The following is a 16,305-nucleotide window of genomic DNA, read 5'->3' on the forward strand; positions in this document are numbered from 1 at the left end:
CTAGTCAAGAGACAAGAAAATATATTCTTAGAGACAGTGTCGACCAGAGAGATAGTAGCACAGGAGCTGAATTAGCCTGTCTGCCTTGTGTATAAATGTTCTAGCCTTTTGTAATGAATTAGTTGTTGCTGCACTGCTGAGGCCAGCAGCACATGGTCATCTGGTATGTGGTGTCTCTCAATACTGGGAAAGTTAGGTCAGTTTGCAGGAGCAATAACCTCCACAGAATGCTATACAGCCCATCCATTTTGTAACTGACTGTGCTGCTTTGATTTCTTCTTAAGGAATCCCTCCCAAAATCAAACACTTCCATTTGCTGCTTCTCTTCTCGTTTGTGTTGGATGAGAAGAGATCGGGGTGTTTGTGCTCCTTGGCAATTTTGTTTTTTCTGCTGAAGGAGTTTATTATGATGAATGAACTTGAAATCCTGGTAAGTACTCTGGTATAAAGATGCAGTTATTTTTAACATTTACCTAGAAAATTACATTTTATTATGACTGATGCATACTTATGATTCACTTATGATGGATTCTTCAGAATACTTCCTGGTTGTTTACTCAGAACAGCACATCGATTCAAGCTTTGAGAGTAGCCAGGTAAAGGTTCTTGAAAATAACATGCAAGAAATGTTGAAATGATGTACTCTTTCACGGAGTTCTTGGCTGTCTCCATTGCTCTTAATTAATAGAAATTAACTTCAGTCTTGAAACATGAGGTTTTAGGTCTTATTAAACCTACATTTGTCTCATTCTTCTATTATAACTTCGTAAAGAGTTATTTCTATAAATGTCTGTTTTTTCTTCATATATTCTTAGTGTGAGAAGATACACTTAAAAAACAAACAACAACAACAAAAAACAAAACAAAACAAACAAAAAAAACAGTTTGCTTTGTTGTTGTTGTTGTTGTTGCCTTTTATTTCCTACCAAACTATGTATTCCCCTTGTTGTTGAGGACAGTGATTCCTTCACAGTGTTTTATGCTCTCTATTGCTGAAATAAGTAAGGTGTCTGGTGGGAGGAAGCAAGTGTTGCTTTGTTCTCCTGATTGCTTCAGTGCTTAAATGCTGTTCAGTTTACGGTCCTTACCAGTTTGAGTAGGCATTTCTTCACTTAGAGGCAATGCATGTAGAGATGCACATGAGAGATTACACTCAAATCATGCAAGTCCTTAGTACTGGTGTGCTGTTCTTTGCTTACAACCTCTGTGCCTCCAGCACTGAACTGGTAGAAAATGTATCAGTTTTCTGTGTGGTTGTCTGAAATTTCAAAGTATACCTTTTTAGAAAGGAGGTGGTTTTTTGTTTGTTTGTTTTTTCTTCTACTGTTTTCAGATATGAGTGTGTAGGTATAAAAGTTATGGTTTTGTGTCTTTGCAGTGATAATGATTTTCCTTTGAAAGAAGTACATTCCATTATAGTCTTGGTATAAATGCAATAATCATTGAGTGATGTAATCAGCCAGATCAGATGACTACAACATTGTCTTTCAGCTTAAGATTTAGAGTAACAAGAGAAATTAGAACATGAAAATTGTTGCAAGCATGATGTAGTTGTTGTACGATGTGTTTGCTACGGCTGAGTTAATTCTTCTGTTTTGTAGTACTTGTGGATACAGGAAACCAACAGTATGGGTCAGCAGTAAGTATTGGTAAGGTTGGAGTCAAGCAGAGAGAAACTAAAAAAAGACCAGCCTTCTCAAACTAGAGCCTGCATAGCTGATGGTTTGATCTTGGTTGGGTTTGGAGCTATGTTCTAGCAAATCTTATCAGAACAGTTGGAACAGGACTCTCAGCAACATCCCCCTGTGACTGGAGCTCAGTCACCCTCCTTACGACCAGACAGCACCAATACACATATTTCTGGTTCTTCTCAGTATCGAAATCAGTGCCCATAGGTTTCCATGTAAGAGGAGATAAATACTTTTGTAATGAGCAGGAGATAAAGAAGAACTTCTGGGTACCTTTTAAAAGGTTAGCTCAAAGGATGAGGTATGAAGTAAATGTATTGGCATCCCCTGTGTTGTATTCACCAGCTGGTTACTGCACCTTTGTAGCTCTGGTGTGTGTTTTAAGTCTTTGTGCTGCAGTACCTGAGCTTTGAGTCAGAAAACTCTTTGTCAAGGTCTTGAAACTGGTTGCCTCTACTCGGAGAATTTGAGCTTGTCTTAGAAGATCACAGTTTTCTCTTGTGTATTGCTACTGCCAGGAACACAGGTTAGTCATTATGGAAAAAAAAAAAAAAAAAAAAAAGTTCCTGACAATACATAATTCATGCCCTTACAGTTTTGGCACTGAGAAATACTGGCATACTGTAACCTTAAAACTACAGAGATTAAAACATTTGTCTATTTGACTACTTGTGCTACAACTATTGTACTGTAAGTGGTCTGACACTTTCTGTTCTCATCGTAACTGCTGTTATTGTAAGAAAGCAATATTCAAAACCACAATGCTTCAATGCCTGCCTTCTGAGAAATGACAACTGTCACTAATTCTAGTCTCACCTTTTACTGTCAATTCCCATTCTTTTTACCAGCATTTCTCCATCCTGACCCCATTAGGCAGTATGAAGGAAAAGAAACACAGAATCTAGTATCTGTTGTAGAGATGCAATTAATTCCTAAAACTATTCTTATGGCTTTCCTCATCTTTCAGATTTTCTGCATTAAATGCAGTACGCATAAGGTGACCATACCTCTGTTTCGCTCATTTACTTTTATTCCCTTTAATTGTCAGTACGTCAAACTGACAAATTTCCCTAGTTCATTTCTTCACCCCAAAAAAAGAAAAATTAATCAACACTGATGATTACAAACAAGTGTTATTTCAGTTTCTTTAATTTTAAAACAATTACCAAATAATTCCTGTTCACTTTTATTTTTCTTTTTCACTCTAGCAGCATTACTTGAGTCCTTACTTGAGTTGTTCTTCCATTTAATCATCATTATAATACCGGAATTTGTATCTCATTTTCCTCTTTTTAAATAGGCTCATTTTATCTAGAAATTAAAGGTATTTTAAAAGCAATGTCGTTGAGAAAATGGTGAGTAAGTGTCATTGAGAAAGTACCCCTCTGCTTGAGGGTAGGAAAGCTCTGCAGGAGGATCTGGATAGGCTGCACCGATGGGCTGAGGTCAACTGCATGAAGTGCAACAAGGCCAAGTGCCGGGTCCTGCACCTGGGGCGCAATAACCCCAAGCAGAGCTACAGGCTGGGAGAGGAATGGTTGGAGAGCTGCCAGGCAGAGAAGGACCTGGGAGTGATGGTGGATAGTCAGCTGAATATGAGCCAGCAGTGTGCTCAGGTGGCCAAGAAGGCCAACGGCATCCTGGCTTGTATCAGGAACAGTGTGACCAGCAGGGCTAGGGAGGTGATCGTCCCCCTGTACTCGGCTCTGGTGAGGCCGCACCTCGAGTACTGTGTTCAGTTTTGGGCCCCTCGCTACAAGAAGGACATCGAGGTGCTTGAGCGGGTGCAGAGAAGGGCGACGAAGCTGGTGAGGGGCCTGGAGAACAAGTCCTATGAGGAGCGGCTGAGGGAGCTGGGCTTGTTCAGCCTGGAGAAGAGGAGGCTCAGGGGCGACTTTATCGCTCTTTTTAGGTACCTCAAGGGAGGCTGTAGCGTGGTGGGGGTTGGTTTGTTCTCCCACGTGCCTGGTGACAGGACGAGGGGGAATGGGCTTAAGTTGAGCCAGGGGAGTTTTAGGTTAGATGTTAGGAAGAACTTCTTCACTGAAAGGGTTGTGAGGCATTGGAACAGGCTGCCCAGGGAAGTGGTGGAGTCACTATCCCTGGAAGTCTTCAAAAGACGTTTAGATGTAGAGCTTAGGGATATGGTTTAGTGGGGACTGCTAGCGTTAGGTTGGAGGTTGGACTTGATGATCTTGAGGTCTCTTCCAACCTAGAAATTCTGTGATTCTGTGATTCTGTAATAGTATACAGGGAAAAAAAGAGTGCATCTGTCACTAGACCTTGAAATAATTCAAGTGTCCTGTAGTAGACTTCTCAAAATATGCCACAGATCAACATATATCAACATATATCAACAGGTTTGAAAAACACAGAAGATTTTGCTCTATGTTCTGTCCTTTTGCTTTATGTTCTGTGAATTTGTATTTTTTTAATAAAGGAATGACCTAAGGGTTAAAAAGATGTTACAACTTCTGGACGTTATTATTTTCTTCTCGGACACTGAAAGACTCTACATGGGTTGATGAAAGTATATTATTAGTATCACAGTTTTGTATCTAGTGTCAATTTCAGTGACCAAACCATGCTTTTTTCTATTGTGGATTTGTTTTTATTTTATTTTTTTAAGATCTTATATTTTTCCAATTCTTTAATCAAAGAAAGAAAAGAAAAAAAAAAAAGCAGAAAAGCCAATAGCTCATTAGCAGCATACTGATTTCTAATGTTTAAGGTTCAAGACCCTGCTATTGTTTGTTTCCAGATGCTGGGTACAAAAGTTTAAATTAGTAGGAATGGTGATTATTTTCTGTGTGGTTTAGACCAGAAACTGAATCTTTAATATGACCAATTTTTCAAAATAAAAGTTTTCCTTGAATAAATGATTATTCTTCTCAAAATTCAAAGGAATGGATCATCCAAATAACCATTAACTGTATAATTATTAGCCTGGATTCTTCACTGAAATGTCTCTGAAATTGGTAACATGAGATCCTTATCTTTGACCATTATATTCTTTCTCCACATAGTAGAGAAACAGAGAGAAGCCTGTGGTATTTTGTCCTGCAAATTAAAATCAGGTGGAATAAGCATGTGAATTTATTTATCCTTTTTTGTTAGTGATGTTAGCTTGGCCCCTGACACTAAAGTCTGTATTGAAGAGATTAATTGTAGTTTCTATACTAATCTATTGTAAATCTTTGCAGAAAACAATGCTTTCATTATTATTTGTTAATACTATCCAAACTAATTTTGATTCTTTTTGAGGTTACAATTTTGTTGGATAATGATTTCCTAAAATCCAGCTATATTAAAACCTTTTTTTCTCTTAATTCGCTGATCTTAAAATTCCATTAAAAACAGTCAGGAACATCTTGTAGAATATGTTCTGTAATCAGTGTGAATATTGTTGTAGTTTTTGCTGTTCACTGAAGCTGTGTGGTATTTTTGTTGAGTCTTACTGTTTGCTCCATTGTTTTACAGGTTTGAAATTGCTGATAAGGGGTATTTTTAGGCTATAACCTTTGAAAGTTACTTCCCATGTACTAAAGTCCCTGAGAAAATGTAGCTTTATGTATAATTTGTATTCCTACAGCTATCTTAAGAGCTTGTAATAAGGGTGGGAGAATGGACTGTTTATTCAGGATAAGATAATGACTCAGACAAGATAGTTTAAAATGAGAAAGACCATTATGCCAGGAGAGAAGAGTGGGAGGGCTTTCGACTGAATCAGAATTGCAGGTCTATAGGATGTGTAAAAAAAATGGTCAGAAATTCGGAACAAATCACAACTTGTCTTCTCCACAAATGAGCTGCATCCTGTAAACATAAATACTCCCAGCCGATATTCTGAAAGTGTTTAGCATAATGCTAGGTAATTCACTTTATGACCTGTAGGTCTCTCAGGTCTTTCACGTAATGAAATCACTTCCCTTGCTTTTTGACTAAATTCACCCCACATCTTCTGTCATAATTCTCATCTGATCTCTAGCCTTAAACAGCCTGCAGTTCACTTTCAGCTCACCTTCAGAGCTCTTTGCAATTCTTTGCAGGCACTTATACACAGCGGTATGAGCATAATTAGGTTAAATGGTTCCAAACATTGTACGATAGACCTATAATTGCTATTTGATAATTGATTTCTTGAATGTTATAGCCTTTTAGATACTGTTAGGAAAAGCATCTGTCTCAGGAACTGCTAGGACTTTTTGAAAATAATCTGTAGTTTTTATCTTTGGGTTTAACAGAGATCGCCTAGTAGCCATCCCCATATCAGATCTGAAGAACACATCGATACAAGGCTTACTGCCTGAGGTTTGTCTCCTGGTTTTATTATAATTGACAGCACATTGTTACTTTATTGCAGTTCCTGCAGTCATTTCTTTTATTTTTAAAATACTCCATCCGTCAGATTTGCATGAGTGACGTTGAGTTCCCATGGTATTGCCTGGGAAGTTGTCTGCTTTCCAGGTTGTCTGCTATTTTAACAGTGTAACTTCATGCAAGTATTTTTATACAAAGGGGGTGTAATAAATATTTGAAGGCCTATTGGAAAATAAACACTTTGCAGTATTCAGTTAAGTTTAAGAAATTGCCAATTATGTTTATATATATATATATAATTATATATATATATATATTATGTTATAATAATTTATAAACAATATAATATAAAAATAATTGTTATACAATACAATATAAAAATTGTTCTAAACAATTGTGTTTATATATATATATATAATATAAAAGAGGCATTAACATCTTACATGTTAAGTACAAGACCATTCCAGAACTGAAATGTAAAATTTGTGTACTGTTTCCTTAGTTCTGTTTTAACTGATACAGTGAGGCTCTCCTTTCTACTTGCTTTTGAGAACTCAGAACTATTGCAACCAAACTTGCTATAGCTTCATTACATGCAGAGCTGCAACTCCAGGCCTGAAAGCATGTAAACACTTTATACTTATGCTCTGACCTTATTCTTTCTGAGCTGCATGCAAGTATATTACCTATTAACCATCAGTGATCTCCAGAAACTTGTATTTCTCCCTCACTAAATTGGAAGATGAGGTAACATGGCAAAGTTCATGAGGTTGACATAGAAAATGAAGTGAATGTTGCATGTGTTAACCTGTACGTTTTGATTGTTTCTTGTCAGGACACATTAAAGTCCATTGACATAAAATACCTCTCAGTTCAACCAGCATTCACAAACTCCTGGCCCATTTCTCTATGGCATTTTTTTCCCACAGTAACCCAGATACACTGCCAGAAATGAAGCAGAATTTTGGTTTTGCCTTTTCTTTCTCTTCAGAGTTTTGACCCTGGACTTTTGAAATATAGGAAATATAGAAATTTTCAAAAGAGAATTGTAAAGCATTTGGCTAAAATGGGGAAAAGATTAACTAGAGCCTACATTATTTGCAGTATTCCCTCAACATCCAGTGTACCAGCTTGTTTCTTAATGGGAGAAAGCAGCCTCCTGGGTTCTGAAAATATTCTTCAGCCTTTCATATTGATAAATGCTGAAAATAGGCTGATTAAACTAAAAATTATGTCTTGTCAGGGCAGTACTTGGCATTGTTCAATGCATTTATTTTAGGAAGTGGAGAGGAGGAGGTTGTACTAGGAAAGAGTAAGTCTATCCAGTGGTGTTGCAGAAAAAAAATTCCTAAGCCTTTCAATTCATTTGTAAGAAATAGGGCAAGCTTTAAACCCCAAAGCATCACCACCTAATATTGTAACTGTGCCTGCAGTTGCAACACTTGCAATAATTTATCATCTCTCACAAGCTCTACAACACACTTGGAAGCTTCAAGTGCTGCTCAGACCACTGCTTAAAGCAGTCTTCATTTAGTCTTCACTAACTGCTCCTTACACTGCAGTTGTAGAACATGCACAGCCAAACAAGTAAGGAGATAAACTCAGCAATTGTAGGCACTGCTCTTCTTCAATGACTCTGTATTGAACCAGTGCCTTAGAAAAAAGACTTAAGTGTGCCATCTTCTCTTCTGGATGAAAAAAAGCTGAGCTTTTACTAATTACGGTATCTATTATTTGACTTTTTTTGCAGTAGAAATATTGACTAAAATGTTAGGTCTTATAGTTAATTCTGCTTCGCTGTATAACTTCCAATATTTCTATTTGAATAAAGCCAGAGCTACGTTGAATTGTTTTGTACTGCTGTTGTGTTGGGTCTTCCTTGCTACTTTCTAAATTTCCAAAGGGATTTTGATTGAATAGCTGTCCATGCCACTCTCCTGTATTGGCATGCTAATATTTTGAAGGCAAAGAATTCAGTCTAAATGTAAAAGCAATGCTGTATAAGATCCAGATAAGCTAATCTATTTTCCAGATGAAAATTGAACTTGAAGCAGTCCTTAATTGGCCCTTCTGTTTTCCCCGCACTGCAGAAATTAGACACAATTCAGCTTTTTCTTTTTTAACAGCAGGGAATGCTCAGTGGTTATATCTTCTTCGTATTTTTGCTCATTATAAACATTGTTTGGCTCCCCTCTATGGTATTACTTTTTGCTCCTCTAAGTTAATTTACAGTGACTGACTAGCACTAAACACTTGCAATCCAGACTTACATTTCAAAATTTGTTGTGGGCTAATTGGTTGGCCTTGAGTCAACTCAGTTCTCCTACTGTTATTCAGGAAACTTCATTTACTTTGCATGGCAGTGCTATGGGTTGTCTTCATGGTAAAAATGAAATAATACCTATATATCAAAAAGAGTGTGGTAGCCTCAGTTCTTAAGAATATGAACATCAAAAAGTAACTTTACTAAAAGCATATAGAAGTTGTAGCTGTGTATGGAAGCAATGTCTACGTCAGGATTAAATTGGAAAGGCTGGGGCAAAACGAGAATTATAACAAAAGTGTTCTAAGGCACTCTACATGATCGGTTTAGAAAACTATTGCAAGAAGATATGAAAAATATTTTAAGATGTTACTGTGGTAAATGATCAAATAACAAGTCATAGAGAAAACTGAAGTATTGAATAACCTTATTTCTGTCAATCTTAAAAAAAAAAAGTGAATTACAAACTGATTTTCAACAGTTAATAGCAAAGAAAATAAATACAAGCAAGAGCAGTGGAAAATAGGTTAACACAGTTGTACATAAGTTTTTTATCATATGTTTTGCCTCAGAAGTTAAGGAACTGGGAATTGTCAGTGTTGGAACATTGAACATGCAGGGTCTGGGGCTGGAAAAGGTCAGCATTGTAGGCTGTGGGTCATAGCAGTCTCTAAAGTAACTGTGTTTGCTGTGTTATACTGCTGCTGAAGAGGTTAAGTATGAAGAAAACAAAACCACAAACAAAGGTAACAGAAATTATGTGTATGGCATTGGCAGTAATGTTTCCACTTGAATTAACAGTGAATGGAGCACTTTGTTTATGTCTGTGTACTCGAAAAGTTTTGACAAGTAATGGAAGGTCTGGTAGCAGGAGCAAAAATTAAGGTAAAATTTCCAGGTTGGAGCGGGTTGTTGCTCTGAGGGCTGTGATCAGGGGTTTTCATGCTTTTCATGCTCACTGCAGGTGAGACAAGAAGATAGTGGTTTTGTTTGCTGCTTTTAAAGACATTAGGAAAACAATTTTAAGAATAGGAGAAGAATGGCATAAGAATGTCATGGATGCTTTCTGCTGATAGTTTCTAAGACTAACCGGGGCAAAGGATCAGAAGCTTATCTAAAGATCCTTGAGTATTTTCTAGAAAATCAATTTATGTGCCACATAATGAGCTGAGTTCTCCTGAAATCCTGTATTTCTAGGATATTAATAAAGAAAAGTAAGTGGCATTGCTCTGGGGTATTGATAATGGATAAATTTTACATATTTTGCTAAATATAATCATTATCATTAAGCTACAGTTTTTTGAGCAGAAGTCCTTCAGTGGTGTAGACATCACTATAACAGCTTTGACTAATGTTTGTGTAAAATAGAATAGTACAATAACAGTACAAAAATAATGACAACAATAATGTGTCATTATGATTAAATGTCTGCTATTATTGTAATTGTGAATGCCACTGTTAATTTGTAGCCCCAAACTTGCAGAAACGTTAATTAAAACTTAGTTGTCAGAAAAGATACTTGTACGTAATAACCACATAGGTTCCAACTCCTTACATTTGGTAGTGATGGTTTTGGTCAGTGAGCCTTGAGGCAAAGTACTTCAAAGGGCTATGTTCTACTGCAGATTTCTTTTCTACAGCCATTACTTTCTGCCACTTCCCAGAACTATAATCTATGATGCTTCATACTGATTGCTTCTTAAATGTCAATAAACAGTTTTGTTTTGTTTTGTTTTGTTTTTTTTCCCCCAAATTTTACATTTCTCTGGTTTTAATTTCTGTTCTTTTTTTTTTAGTCTTTACAGTTGGTATTTTTTTTCTAGTGATCTTTGCTTACATACACTATATATTAACAGTTTGTAGATGATTGTAGCAGCTAGATAGTACTTGATAATGATAGTACTGTGTGGCCATGTACATGTCAATGAAACAAAACTGAAGCATATCACTGAAGGTTGAGAGGCTGCATCAACCCACTACCTTCTTAGATTATAATTTTTTTTTTCTTGAATCTGTGGAGACATGTCTGTAACAGTCAGGAGAGGTGAGATGCAAGATGCATATGAAAGGTTTTTTTGTTTTTGTTTTTGTTTTTTACAGGTGACAAATTTTGAGGGGAAGGCTACAGTTATCTAGTTTAGAAATTTAGAGATGATTGTACAGTGTTTTGCCTAATGTTTATTTTCCCTGTGAACCCTTATATGACTTTTGAACAACAGCTAGAAATTGTCAAACCAGGCAAGCTGTTAATGAGAGTATTCCAAACTATTCCAAACAGAAAAATTAACCAGTATTTCTACTCCAGTATTTTTTTTTTTTTTTATATATATATAGTTTTTCTTATTATTGCTTCATGCACTAGGTTTTACCTGCCATGTCACCACCTATAAAATGTATATTTCTATATTTCTATAGAAGTAAGGAAGGGAAGAAGAGGCAATTTGCTTTGGCAAATTCTGGAAGGGGAGTGTTGATTCAAGGGATTTGGTTCTCCTTTCAGTAGGCAAGAGATTCTGCAATATTAACAGTTGCTTCCAGAGGATGAGTTTTAATATGTGATTACCAGAAACATCAGAGAGAGATAGGAGGTGTTTCTACATTTTTCTTCTTTTATTTTTTTTATATTTTTTTTAAATAGAAGATGACTTCCAGCAAGGCTGCAGCTTTTAGGCAAGCAATCCTATTCCTTTTTGCCAGCACAGACTGGCCAGCCTTAGTAACTTTCTTTTCACATAGGAGGTGTATTAGAGTTCCACTACAATACATTAGCTTTATAATGTGCTTCACAGGTATGTGCCATTGCTTCCAAATCTGAGCTTTGTCATCATGCTGAATTCTTGTCCTCAGCACACAATTGGAATAGAGTACAAATTAGCCCTTTTTAATTGGTTAAGTAATAAGAGTCACTGAACACCTTCTGAGAGGAGCAAATGGTTCTCCAGGTAGCTGGCAGGACTGAACTATCAGAGAAAAATAATGTGCAATACTCTATTACCAGCCTGTAAAGGCAACTCTTTGTTTTATACCTTTTTAAGCTCGTGACATTTGATGTCATATACTTAACTCCAGAATTCTTGAAAGGTGAGATTTATTAAAAATTCAGATTACTGATATGTGCCTAAAACTTGAAAATTACCAGAACAAGGTAATTATTTTAGTGTGTTTCCAGTCCCTTAAGTTACACTGTTGCATTTCTATATTGGTGTATTTAATGTTGTAAGCCAAGCTGAATTTGGCCATGTGTGCTTAAAGTCAGTCTGCCTTTCTTTATGGCTAGATAAATACCATATGTCAGAATCACTGTTCCATGAAGGGCTGACAAAACTGGAGAGCTGGATCTTGCTACCTGCATTCATTGCACAAGCACCTGCGTGCCATCACGTGTTTCCTTGTAAATAGCTGATGAGGTTTTAGCCATGAAGCAGACTTACTATACCATCTAACAGAATCTCTCACTGCAGATCAGCCTCAGTAGTTTTCTGTTACTACACTAGAGTAATGTTTTCTTTCAGACCTGGCAGGGTTAAAATTAATAAGAACTTCTAAGTCAAATTTTCTCAGCATTTAGTATCCTCATCTGTAGAATAGCTGAGGATGGATTTACAGGGGGTCACAAAGAGTAATTTAAAACAAACTACACACACAAGAATATCATCATAAGGTTTAAATGAGTTATTCAGGAATCTGCAGGAATAAGGTCTCAATAATAATAATAATAATAGAAATTCTCTGTTGACAGCAAGGAATATTCTACAACACTGACTAGAAATCTTACCATATTTTGATAGCAAGAAAGAAAATTCATTGACTATCCAAACTAGAGGATATTTGTTTACAAGTACGGGAAGCAAAAATGTTTTAATTCAGTCTTATTTCCTCCTAGAGAAAATGGTAGAGCTCACTCAAGCTTCTGTCAGAGCAGAAAGAATGTACTGGATCTCATAAACTTATATATATATAAGTTATATATATAAGTATAGCTTGCTATAGAGATTCTTCTTTCTCTTAGAGTCTGCTCTGCAGTTAAACTGATTTCACTGTTAGAGTCTATTATTCAGCCTGTTTCTTTTCTTCGTGTGTTCTCATTAATAAATATTGAAAAGGGATAATGGGCGGTATTCTGGAATATCATCTAGAGGATTTCTTTCAAATCCTTCTGCCATTAATAATCAAGGGATTGATTTATTTATTTATTTTAATAAGAAAAATGTGTGTTTGTTTGTTTAAGCCAAGATGCCAATATTCTACTTTCTTGTGCTTGTAAAAGGTCTTGTTTGTTGAAACTGGGAATGCGTACTTCCTGAAAAGCATAAACTTTCTTGTTGGCAGAACAACAACAAAAAAAAACAGAAAAAATAAATTTCCTGCAGCTCAAGTAACTTTTCACCTATATATGAAATGTATTCTTGACTCTCATAAAATATTAATAATGCATTTGCATTCACAAATAAAGACTTATGAAGTTTTTTAAATGAAATTGTAATATGTACTTGTAATTTCCCAGCTGAGACCTTATTTTCATATGTTGCTTTACAGTGCGTGACTACTGAAAAAAACTATTAAAAAACATTTAACCTCCTGTTTTGTCTTTCCAGAAATGAATTTCTTTATTGCAAGAAACCATGATTATTTATTGAATTGGAAAGCAAGCAGGCCGATGCTCCATTGAATACTGTGAACAACATGTAAGTATAATACATTTACTGTAATGCTGATTAAAATTTCAGTTTATCTAGTGATTATGATTCAATTTTAACAAAGAAACTGTTGGTTGGAGATTCTTAATTTATTTTTATCGCAGCAGCAAATAAGGTAATATGACAGATCATGTCTGAGGTCATACTTTTCTGAAGGTATTTTTGTCCCTTTGTTTTATTCTGCACATTAATCTCCATCAGGCTCTGCTATGCATTCATAACCTTTGCTCAGGAAAATCCATGGCAACACAAATCAGGATTAATAGTAATTGATAAGTAAAGCTCAAAAAAAAAAAAAAAAAAAAAGGAAAGCTGATGATGCATGGCCTACCTTGTCAGCAGAATGACGTGACACTAGATAAACCTCTATCTTTGTTACCTTTCCCCAAAATAGCAGTCCTTTTTTAGGAACTTGAAAAACAAGACTACGCAATGGCAGACAAAGACATAAATTCTGATTAAATTCATAGTAATGTGTAGTAACATTAATTACCTTCTCAGACTTAATGCACTAGTACCCAAGGGAAAGAGAAAAAGGCTATTTATTCCTTCTCACCATGATGTGCACATAGCATTGTTTTGTCTGGTAACAATATTGTTTCTGATATTGCTAAGGGGATGACAATTTTTAATTTTAATCTGCTTGTTTAATTTCATTGCATGTCTTGCCTGATTAAGGTCCACTAAATAATCCTTTAGTTCTTGAGATGGATGTCGCTTGAATCGCTGTCTCATTTGACTTTAGAAAGGCTAATTGATTCAACTGAGTTTTTGGTTTTGTTTGTCTCCTCTGCCCACAAACATTTGTGGGGATGGTTTTATTGTCTTCAGTATTTGAGGTCTGTATATCTGTCATTCAAATAGCTGTGCAGTCATGCAAAAGCAGGATTTTAAGCATTTTATTACTCAGTATTTTCAGCATATGATTCCTGGACTGCAGCTTTCCTAGAAGTTGCGGCAAGAGTAGAAATGCTATCAGCTGAGATGGTGTCATATATATTGATGAGCAAACCTCACCCTTAGGCTTTTACCATACAGCCAGGCAGCTTGCCTTCATTTGTGTAAACTTTTCTGACAACCCTGAATAATAAATTACTTAATAAAAGATGGTATTTTGCAAATAATTTATTAATTGAAGGAAAAAATGGTTTCAATCTGATTGTTCAACTGTAGTGTTGGGGATCCCAAATCAGGATCTAAATGCTCTGCAATTAGAACTGCAGTATGTCTGTATTTTCTGGTAAGACTGAATAAGATGATGTAAAAGTGGTCCTCTGGTCAAAGAAATTGGAAGTCTTGGGAAAATGGTGTCAAAATTCTCATTTTAGCTACAAAGTTTACAACGATGTTTGTAACTTCTCGCAGGATTACATTGGGGGAAAACTAAAGTCACTGGGCACCTGTTATGAGCATCTATAGAAGTTTTTGTTGTTCATAAATACTTTTAGTATCCTGATTACATGATTTAAAATCAATTCCTTCATTGTTAGGGAAAGAAAATAAATATTTCATCAATACATTGGAAAGGTGAATTCTTTTACTTGATGTGCTCATTAGCTTTTGAGATAGATCGATTTGAAATAAAAATTAAATGGATTAGTACTGTTTTATTTTTCAGGCTAAAAGTTAGATCCCACTTGGACTAACTTGACTGTGTAGCTATCGGCTGAAGCTCAGCAAGAAGCTTTGCTTTTCCTTATATGATGTCCCATCATTTATGTTTCCTGCTATTATAGTCCTTGTAATTTTATGGTACTTTTAATTCCTTTCACTGCTTACTTTCTGGAAGGTACTTGCTCCTAGTCTCTGTTTGTGTAAAATGATAGCAGAAGATGCACTTCACCCAGTATTCATTCTAAGTGCCTCAGGATAGCACCTAACAAGGTAACTAAACACACGTGCATTGGCACATAATTTTCAGTGCATTCAGCAGTTGAAGGGATTCTGGTAGCAACAGAGTGATGCTGCTGATGAGAACTGATCTAAATTCAATATATTTTTTTTTCTCATCAGAAAATATGAATTGGCTGAAACTAAAATAAAACTAAAATATTTGTCCTCAGTTTTTTATCACAACAGCCCACCTCTTTTGGCTGTTTACTGTCTTCAGTGTCTTTCATTTTCTAAACTACTTCCGAATGCAAAGAACTCAGATTGTTTTTACAAAATATTCATGAAATATACATGGAATTATTTCATGTAATTGAAATTCTTTGCTAGGGATCGATATGTGCTTTGAGGGAAAGATTAATCATCTGAGTAGTGCTGATAATCAGGCGTATATTATTTTTAAAGGTGTTTTATGTGGGTAGTATTCTTCACCTGAAAATACTGTTCAGGAATAATTATTTCTTTCTCTTGTTTGAGAATTGACTGTTAACTGAAAGCATTTATATTGCATAGTTACATGAGGCACCGTTATTTTCAGTTCAACAGAAAATGGCTCTTAAAGAACACAGAAATGAATGACAATATGCTATGGGACTGTATCACAAAATACACAGCTTCAGCTTGCATGCAAAAATAGCATTTAGCTGTGATAACAGAAATTAGATTTCAATCAGTATGCTCTTTGTTATTAATCCATTTTTCTCCTTTCATCTGAAGAGGTTCTAATAACATATTAGACAAATCATACTCTTTACAAACTAATTTGAAATAAAAATTCAATTTCAGGCATGCATTTTATTTGAATAATTATATGTTCCCTTGCAACTACTGTATGGATGCGTACTTGCAAGTGTGCACAATGTTGTTGTTTTCGGTTTTGGTCTAAATTTATTATTATGAATGAATTTTTCTTCCTATTTAAGCAGACGTGTGAGGGAGGGAACTGTGGGTTGCACAGTAAGAATATCATTTGAAAGGCATAATAAGCATTTTAAATTATAAGGAAGCTACTGATTATTAATACATAGGGCTAAAGTACTAAGTTAAACTTTTTCCTTTGGAGCAAAAGAGGTGGAATCTTAAGTTATTTTAAATCATTGATGTTTCATCAGTTTCAGCTGTGGTCTGAAGTTGAGGAATTTGTAGTGTGTGCCCAGGTAAACACATTCTACATGAGACAACCTCTGTGTAGGTGCTATGAGTAAAGTCTCAACTGAACATCTTTATAAAGCTTCTTCCTAGTAACCAGTCTTTGTGATCTGCTTATATTACACATGGGGGCTTTCAGTCAGTTTCTGTGAATGTCTTTTTGGTTTCCCTGACCTGCTTTACAAATAGAACAAGAGAGCTTAACTTTGTTGGCAGTGATGTTGAGAAATTAATGTAATTTAATAAATATATTTTTTATTTTTTTATTCTGCTTCTAGTCTGGCTGTGACAATTTTTA

The 16,305-nt window shown here is 35.6% G+C and overlaps 1 protein-coding gene across 13 annotated transcripts in view; it reads left to right on the forward strand.

Annotated features, from left to right (window-relative positions):
• Positions 1-16,305, forward strand: part of LRRC4C (leucine rich repeat containing 4C) — a 510,287-nt gene that overhangs the window by 204,929 nt on the left and 289,053 nt on the right. For 12 of the 13 annotated variants that reach the window (XR_014693267.1, XR_014693268.1, XR_014693269.1 and 9 more), the window contains one exon: positions 12,867-12,956. The gene's annotated coding sequence lies outside the window, so the exon portion shown is untranslated. Of the gene's footprint in view, positions 1-284; positions 431-12,866; positions 12,957-16,305 lie in introns of those variants that run through there. The other variant, XM_084519868.1, reaches the window with a different exon arrangement.

This window comes from Aythya ferina (genome assembly GCF_964211825.1).
Source record: "Aythya ferina genome assembly, chromosome: 5".
Lineage (NCBI taxonomy): Eukaryota > Metazoa > Chordata > Aves > Anseriformes > Anatidae > Aythya > Aythya ferina.